The sequence below is a fragment of the Lissotriton vulgaris genome, chromosome 7, assembly GCF_964263255.1.
Source record: "Lissotriton vulgaris chromosome 7, aLisVul1.2, whole genome shotgun sequence".
Taxonomy (NCBI): domain Eukaryota; kingdom Metazoa; phylum Chordata; class Amphibia; order Caudata; family Salamandridae; genus Lissotriton; species Lissotriton vulgaris.
Window position 1 is genome coordinate 659,855,383 of NC_141695.1, and position 13,779 is coordinate 659,869,161.

The 13,779-nt window shown below is 46.4% G+C and overlaps 1 protein-coding gene across 4 annotated transcripts in view; it reads left to right on the forward strand.

The window, feature by feature from the left end:
* STXBP4 (syntaxin binding protein 4) overlaps positions 1-13,779 on the forward strand; it is a 553,950-nt gene that overhangs the window by 31,166 nt on the left and 509,005 nt on the right. For 2 of the 4 annotated variants that reach the window (XM_086930861.1, XM_086930864.1), the window contains exon 2: positions 3,098-3,240. The exons of the other annotated variants lie outside the window; for them this stretch is intronic. The gene's annotated coding sequence lies outside the window, so the exon portion shown is untranslated. The remainder of the gene's footprint in view (positions 1-3,097; positions 3,241-13,779) is intronic. 4 annotated transcript variants of the gene reach the window in all.

Sequence of the window (13,779 nt, forward strand, 5' to 3'; positions counted from 1 at the left end):
GCCTCTGTTGGACCAGCCCAATCTTTATAATTCACATCTTGGCATAGGAGGAAGAGCCAGGTCTTATTCAAGTTTACTTTCAGCCCAGAGTACAAGCCAAATTCATAAGCAGTCTCATTGTCTGTGGTTGTGACTGCATGGGATTGCTTAAATACATTAAAGGATTGCCAACATATAGGGATATTTATTCTTATATTCTCTGACCAACAAAAATACTATGCATTGTGTTTCTTGCACAGTTCACACACAGTTCGGGGATTTGATGGCTAGGGCAAACAATAGTTGTGACAATGGCCATCTTTCTTGGGTTCACCTCACAATATGGTTGGAGTCTAACAGGAGGATCCCAATCATCACTCATGCCGTTAATTCATTGTATAAAATTGTGCATGAGTTCATTTTGATCCCAAGTGAACGGGGATGAAAAATAAATAATCCCATATGAGACTGTCAAATTCCTTCTCAAAGTCTATTAATAAAAGGGCCAAAGGGTACTTCCAATCTATATTTATGTACCAAGGAGTTGAAAAAGCAATGGACATTATTGTGTTTTGATTGGTTTGGAGGGCTTGCCAAAATGGTGGCATGAGTGGATGTGTGAAACGGAGCTCTATCGTGGCCCATCAAAATCCTGCCATGTATCCTGTGCATTCTAAAATTGAGACGCCCTAATATTCTTACTGAGACTCTTCCAATATGGCTGATCCTGTTTGGAAGAACTGCCGAGAGCTCCGGACCGAAAAAACAATACATTGCATTGCTTCCTGCCATAAATTAGCACCTATCGTTCACTTCAGTCTGTTTACCAGGAAAGGCGCAGTTATGGAGTGCCAGGCTGGAGAGAGGCCAGGGTGTGTGATAACACACACTTTCCAAAGTCCGCTTTTTGTGTTTTACTGACACACAGATTACTTGACTGACATCGGTTCCCCTAAATAACACCTGCTCTCATACCAAGTGGGCTGGGGGGGGGGGGGGGGGAGCCGACCGCAGGGAGGTACCCCCCCTGGGCGATTTGGGAGGGGCTGTGGGGGGGGGTTTATATGCAGGAGCATCGACCATTTTAGGGTTTGGGCTTGTTTTAGTTTGTAGCCCAATTGGAGCCTAAGCATCAATGCTTGGGGCTCCTGCTCCCAGCCACCATTTTAGGTTTGGTGACCTGGTGGCTGGGAGCTTAGGCAGGAATATTTTGTAGTCAGTTTAGGTAATTGCATTTAGCGCTAGCTCATCTAGATTTTAGCGTTTGATATTTTAGTGGTTGACTTACTGTGGTAATGGAAGATCATCGGGTTTTGGAAGGCGCTTCGTCTTCTCTCTGAAGCAGGGAGAATAGACCTGGTTATCGGCGGGGGCCGGCACGCGCACCACCCCAGACCTCTGCTGGCGTCGCGGCTGCTGTGGAAGCTTGTTCGTCTCCAAAGAAGCGCCAGGCGACTCCGGTAAGTGAGAGGGGCCGGTCCCGTACTCTGAAACCAGCCCCGTCAAGTGCGGTGCGTGTTGGGGGCGGGGAGGCTCCTGGCACGTAGGACGATCCTCCGCACGTGTTGGCGGAGTTCGCTATGTTGTCCCATTCAGCTGTGTGCGTTTCTGAGGAGGCCCGATTTGCTGAGCGTGTGGTCGGGTTTGTGGCCTCCCCGAATGCTGTTGGAAGGCGCGGAGGCCGGAGGGGGAGCAAGAAGCGCTCCTCTTCGCATACCGCGATGGAGCATCTGCCGAAGTCGGGAGCAGGAGGCTCTTCGCGTGATGCGCGTAGGGGCTCTGTGCAGTTGGGGTAGGGGCGGGGTGGCTGGGAAGCAGGCGGGGAGCCAGATTTCTCATCATTTAATGCTCCGGAGCAATTTCAAGGGTGCGCTCATGTGGTGGGCGCTGCAGGTGGCAAAATGGTGGAGACAGGTAGAATTTGTGAAACTGTGTCCTCTAATTTAGAGGAAGTGCGGTTTGTGTCACATATTGATTTGGGAGATGAGCAGCAACTGGATGAAGGCATTTTGGGCAGCCCCTTATTGTTTTCTACCCCAGCATCTGTAAAGGGGGATGTTTTGTCAGTGGTAGGAAGTTCTAAAGGCGATGGAGAGTGGGCGCAAGTGGGAGAAGGGTGCCAGCAAGGGAGGCTTTTCTTGTTTTGGTGTGGCACAGACAGAGGGGAGGGAGACATTTGGAGGTCCATCAGCTGGTGCGTGGTCTATTTCAGCAGGGGTGAGTGTGGGCAATTTTGTTACCAGTTCTTTTTCACAGTTGGGCAGGGATTTGGAGCCAGCAGGCAGTTTTCAGTCTTTAGGGGGTTTAGACACTTTTCCCTCGTGGTCAGAAGGATTGCGGGGCCGTGGGATGGATGACCGGTCCTCTTGTAGGGCGCTCATTGGAAGTCTGAATGCTGACAGGGGTAGGGTAGAGAAGCAAGGTGAGGAGAAGGGAGTGGCAGAAGGGTTTAAGAGTGGGGGTCCAGCTTCAGTAGTGGTGGCAGCTATGTTAGATTGGAGCGAGGATGAAGAGGTAGGTTATTATTCCCCATTGGTGGGTATGGGCAGGGCTTTGCAGTTGGGTCGGATAAGATGGCCGTCAGCTGGTTCAGTGGTTTCTAGGGGGCAGGGGGCTGAGGCGGCTTTGTTTCTTAGGGATCCCAGCACACCAGTCCAAACCTTTTCTCTTCAGGATTCAGATCAGTGCGGCGCAGCTGACTCGGTAGGGCACGCTTCGGCCCAGCTGTGCTGAGGTGAAGGGTGGACAGAGCCTTGCGCAGCACTTTCCGTACCACCGAGGGACCCCGTCACGGGCAGTGCACGAAGGTCCGGCGTGACCTCGCTGGCCCCAACGAATAGCAGGCCCTGGTGGTCTACCTTACCCTCGGCTATGGAGCTTCAGAGTCAACGCTTGGGGGAGAACTGGCGGGTACAGTCGGCTCCCCCGCCAAAGGAACGCCAAGTGTAAATGAAGAACAGTATTGTTGATGCGGGTTTTGGTAGGACCCGTGAGGTTGCATTTGATAATGAGGGGCTTCAGGTGGTGGAGCCGAGTTTGCTTGATTATAATGAAGACAGCCCAGAGAAAGGGGAATTGCAGGATATGGAAGGGGAGGGCCCTCTCACGCTTCTCATAGTGTTTTACAGGTTTCAGGAGTGGCACAGCAGCCAAGGAACAGACGAGAGCACGGCCCCTTGGTGAGGGCTCCTCGGACAAGGGAAAGAGTGGAATTATCGGCACGGCGGTCGGAGTTGGCTAGACAAGCCTCTTTAGAGCCAGGTGAGAAAGCTCATACACAGGCCTAACCAAAAATGGTATCTGTGGGAACTGGGGAGGAGGGGGTCGGGGGGGAGTTGGAGGGTAGACTGCTCAAGGGTAAATATGTCAAGGACACGGGAGTGGGCACTGAGGATGGAAATGTGGCCTTGGACAATAAGGTGGAGAGCGGTACTAATACGGATAAAGCAAAGGGGGTTAAAGAGCCACTTGATAGTAAAGAATGGAAAATTTAAAAGCTGCCTTACATGGGGGTAACTAAGCCGTTGGGTGCTCATTTAATGTTGGCAACCAAGGAGTGTATATGGAAGGGTGAGTATGTGGAGATATTGAAAAGGTCTAAGGAAGGTTCTAAAGAGGAGGAGTATGAATTGGCTAAACGCCCTAAGGTGCCGTTGACTATTGAAAATTGGACGGCAGCATTCCTAATATATGCAAGCGTGTATTGTGAGTAATTCCCAGAGCGCAGCGTGTCTATCTTTCAATATATGATTGTGATTCGGAAAGCACAGATTACTGGTGGGGGTTATGTATGGGCTCAATACGATGAGGAGTTTAGGGCTCGGATGGCAAGGGACACGGAAGCAAAATGGGGGGAGTTAGATTCAGATTTATGGCAGCATACCATGGGAGCAGCTGCGGGCGACAAGACCATTTTTACAGCTAGTGGTTTGCCGTTAATTTAACGCCCTTTCAGGGGTGGGGTGGGGTGGGGTGGGAAGCGGAGCGGCTACCCAGACTGGAATGGGGGCATGCTGGGACTTCAATAAAGGGTCATGCACTAGGGAGTACTGTAAGTACAGACACGACTGCTCGAGCTGTGGTAAGCGGCATCCCCTTGTTAGATGTTGGGGTCCTAAACCGCAGGGTAGTCCGCAAGGGAATCAGTCAGGTGCAGGTACATCTGGCACCTCACAGCAATTTCAAGGGGGTCGAGGTGGTAGAGGGGCGCAGGGCGCTGGGCCAAAGGGCTCCTGCGCCAGTTAGGCTTGCAAAGCTTGAGCAGGCATTGCAGGAGTATGAGGATTTGGGAGTGAAACAAAAGCTTCTTGAAGGTTTTCAGTATGGATTTCATTTGGGTTATCAAGGACCAAGGCAGAGAAGATGGGCAGATAACTTAAAGTCAGCGGTGGAGCATAGCAGGGTGGTGCGTGAAAAACTGAGTAAAGAAGTGCTTGAGGGAAGGATGGCAGGCCCCTTTTCATGATTGGCCTATAGAGAACTTGATAATATCAGCTATTAGAGTGGTGCCCCAGAAAGAGCAAGGGCAATACAGGTTAATTCAACATTTGTCATGGCCTGAGGGGTCTTCAGTGAATGATTTCATTAATGAGGAAGCTGCCTCGGTTTCATATTCCTCGGTTGACGTGGCCATGTCACTAGTGGTGACCGCAGGCGCAACCGCAGAGATGGCAAAATGTGACATTAAGTCTGCATTTCGGTTGCTTCCAGTCCATCCATATGATTGGGATCTTCTGGGTATCCATTTTGAAGGTAAAGGGTATGTGGACAAAGGATTACCGATGGGTTGCTCCATGTAATGTTCTCTATTTGAATGCTTCAGCACCTTTTTACAATGGCACTTCACGCACCACACAGGTCACACCTTGGTAACACACTATTTAGATGCCCAGTTACTATCCGTAGTTTAGGCTCTATCATCTCGAAGTCCCTGAGCCTAGTAGTGCAAGGCAGATCTGTGATCTTCCTGATGGATTTAGTAATAATGTACCAGCTGTTAAACATAGGACCCATGGGAAGATTGAGTTTTTATATTGGAACATTTCAGGGATTAAGGATAGGGTTTTAGACCCTTCTTGGCTGGAGTTTGTAAGTCCCTATGGCTTTTTGTGTCTCCAAGAAACCTGGTCCGTTGAGCCTGTTCACTTAAATGGGTACAGAACCTTTCATGCTGCAGCTTTACACTCTAAACGCGGGAGGCATATGGGAGGACTTTGTATTTATATTTCTAATCTGATGGGTGTTGAGGATATCAAGATAGTTAAGATGGGAATTTGCTATCAGATCCTATTAGTTCGGATGGTCTCCAAGGTTGACATTATTCTGATTAACATTTACAATAATTTGCATAAACGTTTTGTCTCAGATATGGTTTCTTCCATGATTAATGAAATTCACGGGATTACAACCCCGGAAGGGAGGGATTGCATTATTGTTTGTGGGGGTATTTTAACCACAATCTGTGCGGTCAAGTTCGGGGGGGTTGTGGAATCATAGGGGCGGGTGCGGAAGTCACGTCCCCACATTTTTTCCATCTGGACGGGGGTGAAACTTTGAATGATATGTTGGCTTCTTGTAATTTAGACTTTGTTAACAGGATGTGCTCCCCTCGTGTAGAGTTTAGTGCAACTTTTGTGGGGAGAGGGCTAGGCACCGTAATTGATTTTATTGTTGCTTCTGAAAGTCACGCCACTTGGTTTGCGGATTATGCCACTCATTCTGTAGGATTTAGTGATCATCTTCCCCTCTCTTTTGCTATTATTTTACCACAGGTTACGCACAGTTCTCTGATTGAAAGACTGTCTTGGTTAAAAATGTGTGACATGCCCAGACAAAACGGCTACGCTATCAAATGGAGTCAGAATGACCCGTAGGTAATGCATGCTAAGATAGTCAGGGGATCCCTTGCCTCAATCGAAAGTTGTCTTGACGAAGAGACCTCTCATGAGGATACTTTGTCAGCCTTTGAGGTAATTACCCGGACCATTCGAGATAGTTTGTCTTGTCCGGGGAGAGGTCATACTTCTAGGTCGACTACTAATTCTTGGTTTGATGCTGCCTGTTCTAGGGCGCATTCTTGCCTCATAGCCGCGTTACACAATAAGGTAAGGGACCCGGTAGAGGTGGCAACTTGTAGGAAAGTTTATCGCCTATCTCGGAATAACTGTAAGAATAACATCAAATCCGAGGCTTGGAATAATTTGGCTATTGCTGCACAATCCAAGGACAGTGCCCTATTCTGGCGTGCAGTTAATGCATAATTTTTTTATGAAGTCAATAATGCAAGGGTAGAGGTTGCTATCAGCGAAAACTCCTGGATTGACTTTTTCTCAGAAGTCTATAATCCGGATGGGATTTTAAAGTTGGCTGATATAGAGGATATGGACAAGGAGGCATTCCGGACCTTTCGCCAAGTTAATTTGGGTATCTCAATTGGTGAAATGTCCGCTGCTATTGAGCAGAGTAGGGGAGGCAAAGCCCCAGGTTTAGATGGGGTTCCCATCGATTTTTTTAAACACTCAGACCTGGTCTGATTCTATTATTATTCCCATTTTCAAGAAGGGAGATAGGGAGAGTCCCTCTTGTTATCGCCCTATCTGTCTTCTTGACTCTTTTATGAAGATTACGGGAGGGTTGTCCTGAACCGGTTACTATCTTGGGTAGAAGAAGCAGGAGTGTTGTCTCCGGTTCAGTATGGCTTCCGTGAGGGGATGGGCACCGTTGAACAGGTCCTGAACTTTTCACTTCTACAAGGGAAATATGTTCAGGCTAAGGCTGGCAAACTTTATGCAGCATTCGTTGACCTGAGTGCTGCTTTCGATTGCATTAAGCACGATCGTTTGTGGAAGGTGTTGGAAGAACTTAAAGTGGAGGAGGCCATAATTTCTTTTTTAAGGCAACTTTATGCTGGGGCAAGGGCCAGGGTGAGATTTGGAACTGGAGGAGAGTGCACCAAGCCCTTCCACGTGAAGCGTCGAGTGAGGCAAGGGTGCGTTCTCACGCCCCTTCTTTTTAACTTATACACCAATGACTTAGATGATGTTTTGGTGTCTAAAGTCATTGACTCACCCAGAATTAATTTTAAACAAGTGGTGTCCCTATTATATGCGGATGATGCCGTCATCATGGCCAGGACAGAGAGAGGTCTGCAGACAGCCCTAGATGCCTACACTAATTTCATAGACTCTAGGGGCCTGAAACTGAATGTGAAAAAAACTTTCGTGATGACGTGCGCCAGGGGTAAATCCAAAACCTGTAAGTTGTTTGCAGGCAGGGAGAAAGTGCAGGCAATTAAATCCTTTTCATACTTAGGAGTAGTTCTTGAAGGTGGGGGGCATTTGGTCCGGCCATTAGGAGTAGGACCTTGTCCTTTAAAAAAGCGACTGCAGCACTTATGGCTTTTTCCCGAAAGATGGACAAAAGACTCCCTGAAATTTTACTTAAAATATATATAGCCAAATGTGTTAGTACGGCCGTATATGGTGCTGGTGTTTGGGGCATCCAAGACACCAGGGAAATACAAACAGTAGAAAATGCTTTTCTAAGGTTTATTTTAGCTGTACCTTTTAGTTTATCTGTGTATAATTGTCACGCTGAGCTGGGTGTTCGTCATTTTAGTGATTTGATAGCGATGCAACCACTGTTACTTTGGCACAGGGTTTGGACTGCAGTTGACTTGGAGCTGAACAGAGAGATTATCCGCGATGTTATGGCCCTGGATAAATCAAACAAAAAAGCATGGCTATCCTATATTCAAAAGTTTTGCCAAGATATGGGGAAACCTGAGTTCTTTACCGCACCAGAGGGGCTATGTAAGATCACGAGGAAAGATCTAAAGAATAATTGCTGGTACCATCTGGAATCCCTGCGGCTCGGGGTTGAGCTCAATAAGGGCTCGGTTGTGCGGCACCAAATGTCGCTAGTATCTGGTAACATGCAACCCTACTTGAATTGGTGCACCAATGGATTTGATAGGTTTTTACTTACAAGGTTTAGATTCGATATCTTCTTTCGCCTTGTTTCATTTCTAAAAACTAATGATTGGACCAAAATGCTCTGTAAGTGCCCATGTGATGGGGTGGCCGAACAATCAACCCTTCATGTGATTTGCTTTTGTGGATTTTACTGTAAAGAGAGAGCCCGATGGATTAAACCTTTTCTGAAAAATAGCAGAACATGGTACCAGTGCCGCCCAGCCTTACTGTATCTTCAGTTGTTACATGATGAATTGTGTGTGGCCACTATGGCCGGTTTTCTAAAAAGTGTATTCAGAAAAAGGAAAAGTTTAATGTGTTTTTAAATTTACTGTACCTATAGTTAATCCCTAAATGTAACGATATATATGTGACAAGCTTTGTTTTTCTATTCACAATATGTATTGATTATTTCTTGTGTTGCTGCTTTTATGATTTTAAAATTTTGCTAAAATCGAATAAAGCTTTTCTACTACTACCACTATTTAGATGATTTTTTCTATGTTGGTTCCCCTGGCTCCGCGGAGTGCCAGGCAGCTCTGGACACTTTCCATGAGCTCATGGAGGATATGGGTGTGCCCTTGGCCCCGGAAAAAACAATGGGACCTGCTACAGTATTATCCTTTTTGGGCATTGAAATCGATTCAGTGGCAATGCGGGCTCGCTTGCCGGATGACAAAAAGTTGAAAATGCTAGAATTACTGGAGAGCACACTGCCAAAACAAAAGGTTAAGGTGAAGGATATTCAGGTGTTGCTGGGTCATCTTAATTTCGCTTGCAGGGTTGTCAGGGCAAGTAGAACTTTCTGTAGGAGGCTGGGCAGAGCCTTGGCTGGTCAAGCGACAGAATATATGTCGCTTGGAGCAGGTGCTGTGCGGGGTCTAGTTGATTTGGGCAGTTTTGGCAGAGGTTTGTTGATTTAATGGGTAAGTTGTGTTATCGACAGGGAAAGGATATGTTGGTCATTTTTAGTTCGGATTACATGTTTTGGGGGATTGACAGATGTGAAGGGGCAGGCATGGGAGTTGGTTAACAGAGGGCTTGTATTTTTGTAGGTTATAATGGTTGATATGATGATGTAATGTTTTTGTAATGTTTGAAATGTTGTATTGTATTGGTGGGGTCATGAACTTTTAGGGGAGGGGGCGGTTTTAGGGATGTGATGTATTTAGGGTGGTTTCGTTTTGGAAGGCTTTTTGCCAGGGTTGATTTAATATGTGATGCGCACCTGTTCCAATAAAGCGGCCTTTTTCACATATTTCTTGTCATGGTCTGCTTCACCCCCCCTCACCCCTCCCTCCCAAGCAAAACTGTTTGTGTGCACTGTAGCTCATCGATTCTTTTATTACATGCACAATTTCCCTTTTTTTTTTGATAGACACTGTTTCTGTATCCCAAGGGCCGTGTACATCCCGATGTGCTGCAAAATAAGTTTTTCAATCCCAGCTGTGGTGCAAATTGTGCACTAAGGGGTTGTGTGAGTGCCTGGGCGTGTCTGTGCATCTGCGTGTGTTTGCCTGTGTATTTGAAAGCATTTTTGTGTGTGTGTATGCGTGTTTTTGTCTGGGTATGTGAAAGCATCCGAGTCTGGGGATGTGTGCGTCCCTATGTGTGTGTGCCTGTATATGTGTACGCATCTGAGTGTGTGTGCGTGTGTACCTGGAACTGTGTGTGCATGCCTGGGCGTGTGTGGGCATCTGTGTGTGTGTGCATGCCTGTGTATGTTTGCGTGTGTATGTGAAAGCATCTGTGTGTGTTTGCCTGTACTTCTTCAATGGCGGCAGTCCTCTGCTTTTCAAATTCATCTTTCTCTCCGACAGGCTTGGTTGCATTTGTAACTTGGAGGGTCTTCCTACGATCCAGCTCTCTGCTGTCCACTTGTTTTTTTGTATTGCTTTTGTTTGAAAGGACATTTACTGGTCAATGTGTAAAAGCTCATTGCACCCTGGAATCATAGCTATCAGCTTGCCTTGCATCGAGAGCTTTTATCTAGTTTAAATTTTAAAAAGAACATCTGTATTCTCCATGCTCATAAAAAGAATTTATTAACTCTCACCACAAATCCTCAATTGGATTTTGTTAATCACCTATCTGCCAAAGACCGGATATACAAGGTTATTCTTTCGTGATTTTTTTTTCTTTTAGAAATATCGTGGCCCTTAGATCAGCTGTGTTCTGTTTGCTAACGAAAAGCATGTGCAGTTTGCTTCTTCAAAAACTGTATACAGCCTCCCGCGATACATAGATAAGTCTGTTTCTGTTGGAGGGCAGAGTCTACATACAGTCAGGCCAGCAGCCACTCTGGCAGTAGTAGTTGCTTATTCAAATTAGGCCCTAGTCAGAGCCAGAGATCCCTTGGATGTTGTCGGATCTCCATCCTCCCTCCCACAGTGGTCCTGGCAGGGTAGCACCAGGACACAGACCATATCCTTCCAAGCATCATCACCATCCCACAGCACCCGCTCTCAACATTTCACAGCGTGTCCACTCAGTTCAGGCAAACATGCCGTGCCGACAGACGACACTTTTTAATATTAACTAAATATGGGGTATATTACCTAACTAGTTTTGAAAAAATTAAGTAAACAGAATTTAGTAGGATCATGTGTAAGATCTTACGGGGTGGCCCTTGGCGTTGACTCATTTGTGCGGTGAATTATGCAGTACATGGGATGGCGAGGAGCGCATCTGGGACTCAACCTCTATTTTTGCAAGTTCCCTGGATTCACTCTTTAAAAGGTGTGTAACTGTGCCCTTGGTGTCTGTCTCTGTCTCTCACTCTGTGTTTCTGTCTGTGTGTCTGTCTGTGTCTCTGCCTGTGTGTCTCTGTCTGTCTGTCTCTGTGTCTGTCTGTCTGTCTGTGTGTCTGTGTGTGTCTGTCTCTGTCTCTGTGAGTCTGTCTCTGTGTCTTTATGTCTCTGTCTGTGTGTGTCTGTCTATGTGTCTCTGCCTGTGTGTCTGTGTGTCTCTGTCTGTGTGTCTCTGTCAACATCCCGTTAGGTGCATGGTTACTCACAAACTTTCTCTCGGTGGGAGGGCACATTTACAGGGTGGTTTGTGGCCAAGGGTGGCAACGGTGGGGGCGGGGCCAAGGGGAGCAGGGCTAGACACAAAAAAACTTGTGATCAAGAGGTTGAACACAAGCCCTTGCAGTGGAGCATTAGTCCACTGAGCCACCACACCCAGCATACACACGTCTGTCTATCTGTGTCTGTGTGTCTGTCTGTCTGCTTGTCTCTGTGTCTGTGTGTCTCTGTCTGTGTGTCTCTGTCTGTGTGTCTCTGTCTGTGTGTCTCTGTCTGTGTGTCTCTGTCGGTGTGTCTCTGTCTGTGTCTCTGTGTGTCTCTAGCTGGGTGTCTCTGTCTGTTTCTCTGTATGTGTCACTGTATCTCTGTGTCTGTCTATGTCTCTGTGTACCTCTGTCTGTGTGTCTCTGCCTGTGTGTCTCTGTCTGTGTGTCTGTGTGTGTCTGTCTCTGTGAGTCTGTCTCTGTGTCTTTATGTCTCTGTCTGTGTGTGTCTGTTTATGTGTCTCTGTATGTGTGTCTGTGTATCTCTGTCTGTGTGTCTCTGTCAACATCCCGTTAGGTGCATGGTTACTCACAAACTTTCTCTCGGGGGCAAGGGCACATTTACAGGGTGGTTTGTGGCCAAAGGTGTCAACGGTGGGGGCGGGGCCAAGGGGAGCGGGGCTAGACACAAAAAAACTTGTGATCAAGAGGTTGAACACAAGCCCTTGCAGTGGAGCATTAGTCCACTGAGCCACCACACCCAGCATACACACGTCTGTCTATCTGTGTCTGTGTGTCTGTGTGTCTGTGTGTCTGTCTGTCTGCTTGTCTCTGTGTCTGTGTGTCTCTGTCTGTGTGTCTCTCTCTGTCTACGTGTCTCTCTCTGTCTGTCTCTGTCTGTGTGTCTCTGTCTGTGTGTCTCTGTCTGTGTGTCTGTCTGTGTGTCTCTGTCTGTGTGTCTCTGTCTGTGTGTCTCTGTCTGTGTGTCTCTGTCTGTGTGTCTGTGTGTCTCTGTCTGTGTCTCTGTGTGTCTCTAGCTAGGTGTCTCTGTCTGTTTCTCTGTATGTGTCACTGTATGTGTCACTGTATCTCTGTGTCTGTCTGTGTCTCTGTGTACCTCTGTGTGTCTGTCTGTGTGTCTCTGTCTGTGTCTCTGTGTGTCTCTAGCTGGGTGTCTCTGTCTGTTTCTCTGTATGTGTCACTGTATCTCTGTGTCTGTCTGTGTCTCTGTGTACCTCTGTCTGTCTGTGTGTCTCTGCCTGTGTGTCTCTGCCTGTGTGTCTCTGCCTGTGTGTCTCTGTCTGTGTCTCTGTCTGTGTGTCTCTGTCTGTGTGTCTCTGTCTGTGTGTCTCTGTCTGTGTGTCTCTGTCTGTGTGTCTCTGTCTGTGTGTCTCTGTCTGTGTGTCTGTGTGTCTCTGTCTGTGTCTCTGTGTGTCTCTAGCTAGGTGTCTCTGTCTGTTTCTCTGTATGTGTCACTGTATGTGTCACTGTATCTCTGTGTCTGTCTGTGTCTCTGTGTACCTCTGTGTGTCTGTCTGTGTGTCTCTGTCTGTGTCTCTGTGTGTCTCTAGCTGGGTGTCTCTGTCTGTTTCTCTGTATGTGTCACTGTATCTCTGTGTCTGTCTGTGTCTCTGTGTACCTCTGTCTGTCTGTCTGTGTGTCTCTGCCTGTGTGTCTCTGTCTGTGTGTCTCTGTGTGTCTGTGTGTCTCACTTTGTGTCTGTCTGTGTGCCTCTGCCCGTGTGTCTCTGTCTGTGTGTCTCTGTGTCTCTCTGCGTGTGTATCTCACTGTGTGTCTCTCACTGTGTGTGTCTGTGTGTCTGTGTTTCTCACTCTATTTGTGTCTCTGTCTGTGTGTCTGTGTGTCTGTCTCTGACCTATTGGTGTTGCATTATTTAGCATTGCCAATAGCTCAAACTTTAATAATGCGAGAAATATTGCATTGTAAATGCTTGTTCTAAATAGGACAAATGTTTATTGTCCTGAAGAACATGGTTCCATATGCTTTAACCCACTGAAACGCGTTGACGCTTTGTTGCTTAGAACCACATTCAGACAAAGAATTTGTATTTTTGCTGTTGTTTTTAAGCATTCTCACAAATTAACGTTTTATCGACAAATAGAATTGTCTTTTTAGTGTCTTGTCCAATTATCAAAACATCACAGTTTTAGATTTATGTTTTTAATGTGTAACTTGATGTATATTTTATTGAATGCTTTATTAAATTGAATTCATAAGTACTTCAATATCCCGCCATTTTCTCCTTATGTATGTGTATGCATGTGGAGTGTTTGAAGGATAACTAAACTTAAAGGGAATTATAATATTCTAGAAAGTGACACGACATAGACCTCTAGGTGAGGAGTACTGCAAACCTACCACATGTTCTTTTAGGGTCCCCTAGAAAGTGATAGTGTTTCACATGAAGGTATGGTGCCATACAATCCACTACCTGGGCAATAAGAAGTTTGACAAGAGTTCTTGCTAGTAGCCTTATGGAAGCTTGCAAGGTAGAGTATGTTAATGCATGCATTATGAAAACCAACGCCTTGAAAGATGTACCAAAATTGAGTTATTACCGGTGGCTACTAACAATTTGAAAGTACTTGGCCTGTTTGTGCAATGGTGGGTTTATCTATGTTTTAACTTTTAAGATGCACTAACTCCTATCAGGAATAACATGCTTTTGTTTTCCTTTGAGACCTTTTCTTAATGTTTTATTTCATCGATCTACTCGCAGTGTGAAAACCTATTTTATTGGTTATATTCTTTGTAACTCATATGTAGTGTCCGAAAAACACTGGCTTCGTAGAGTAG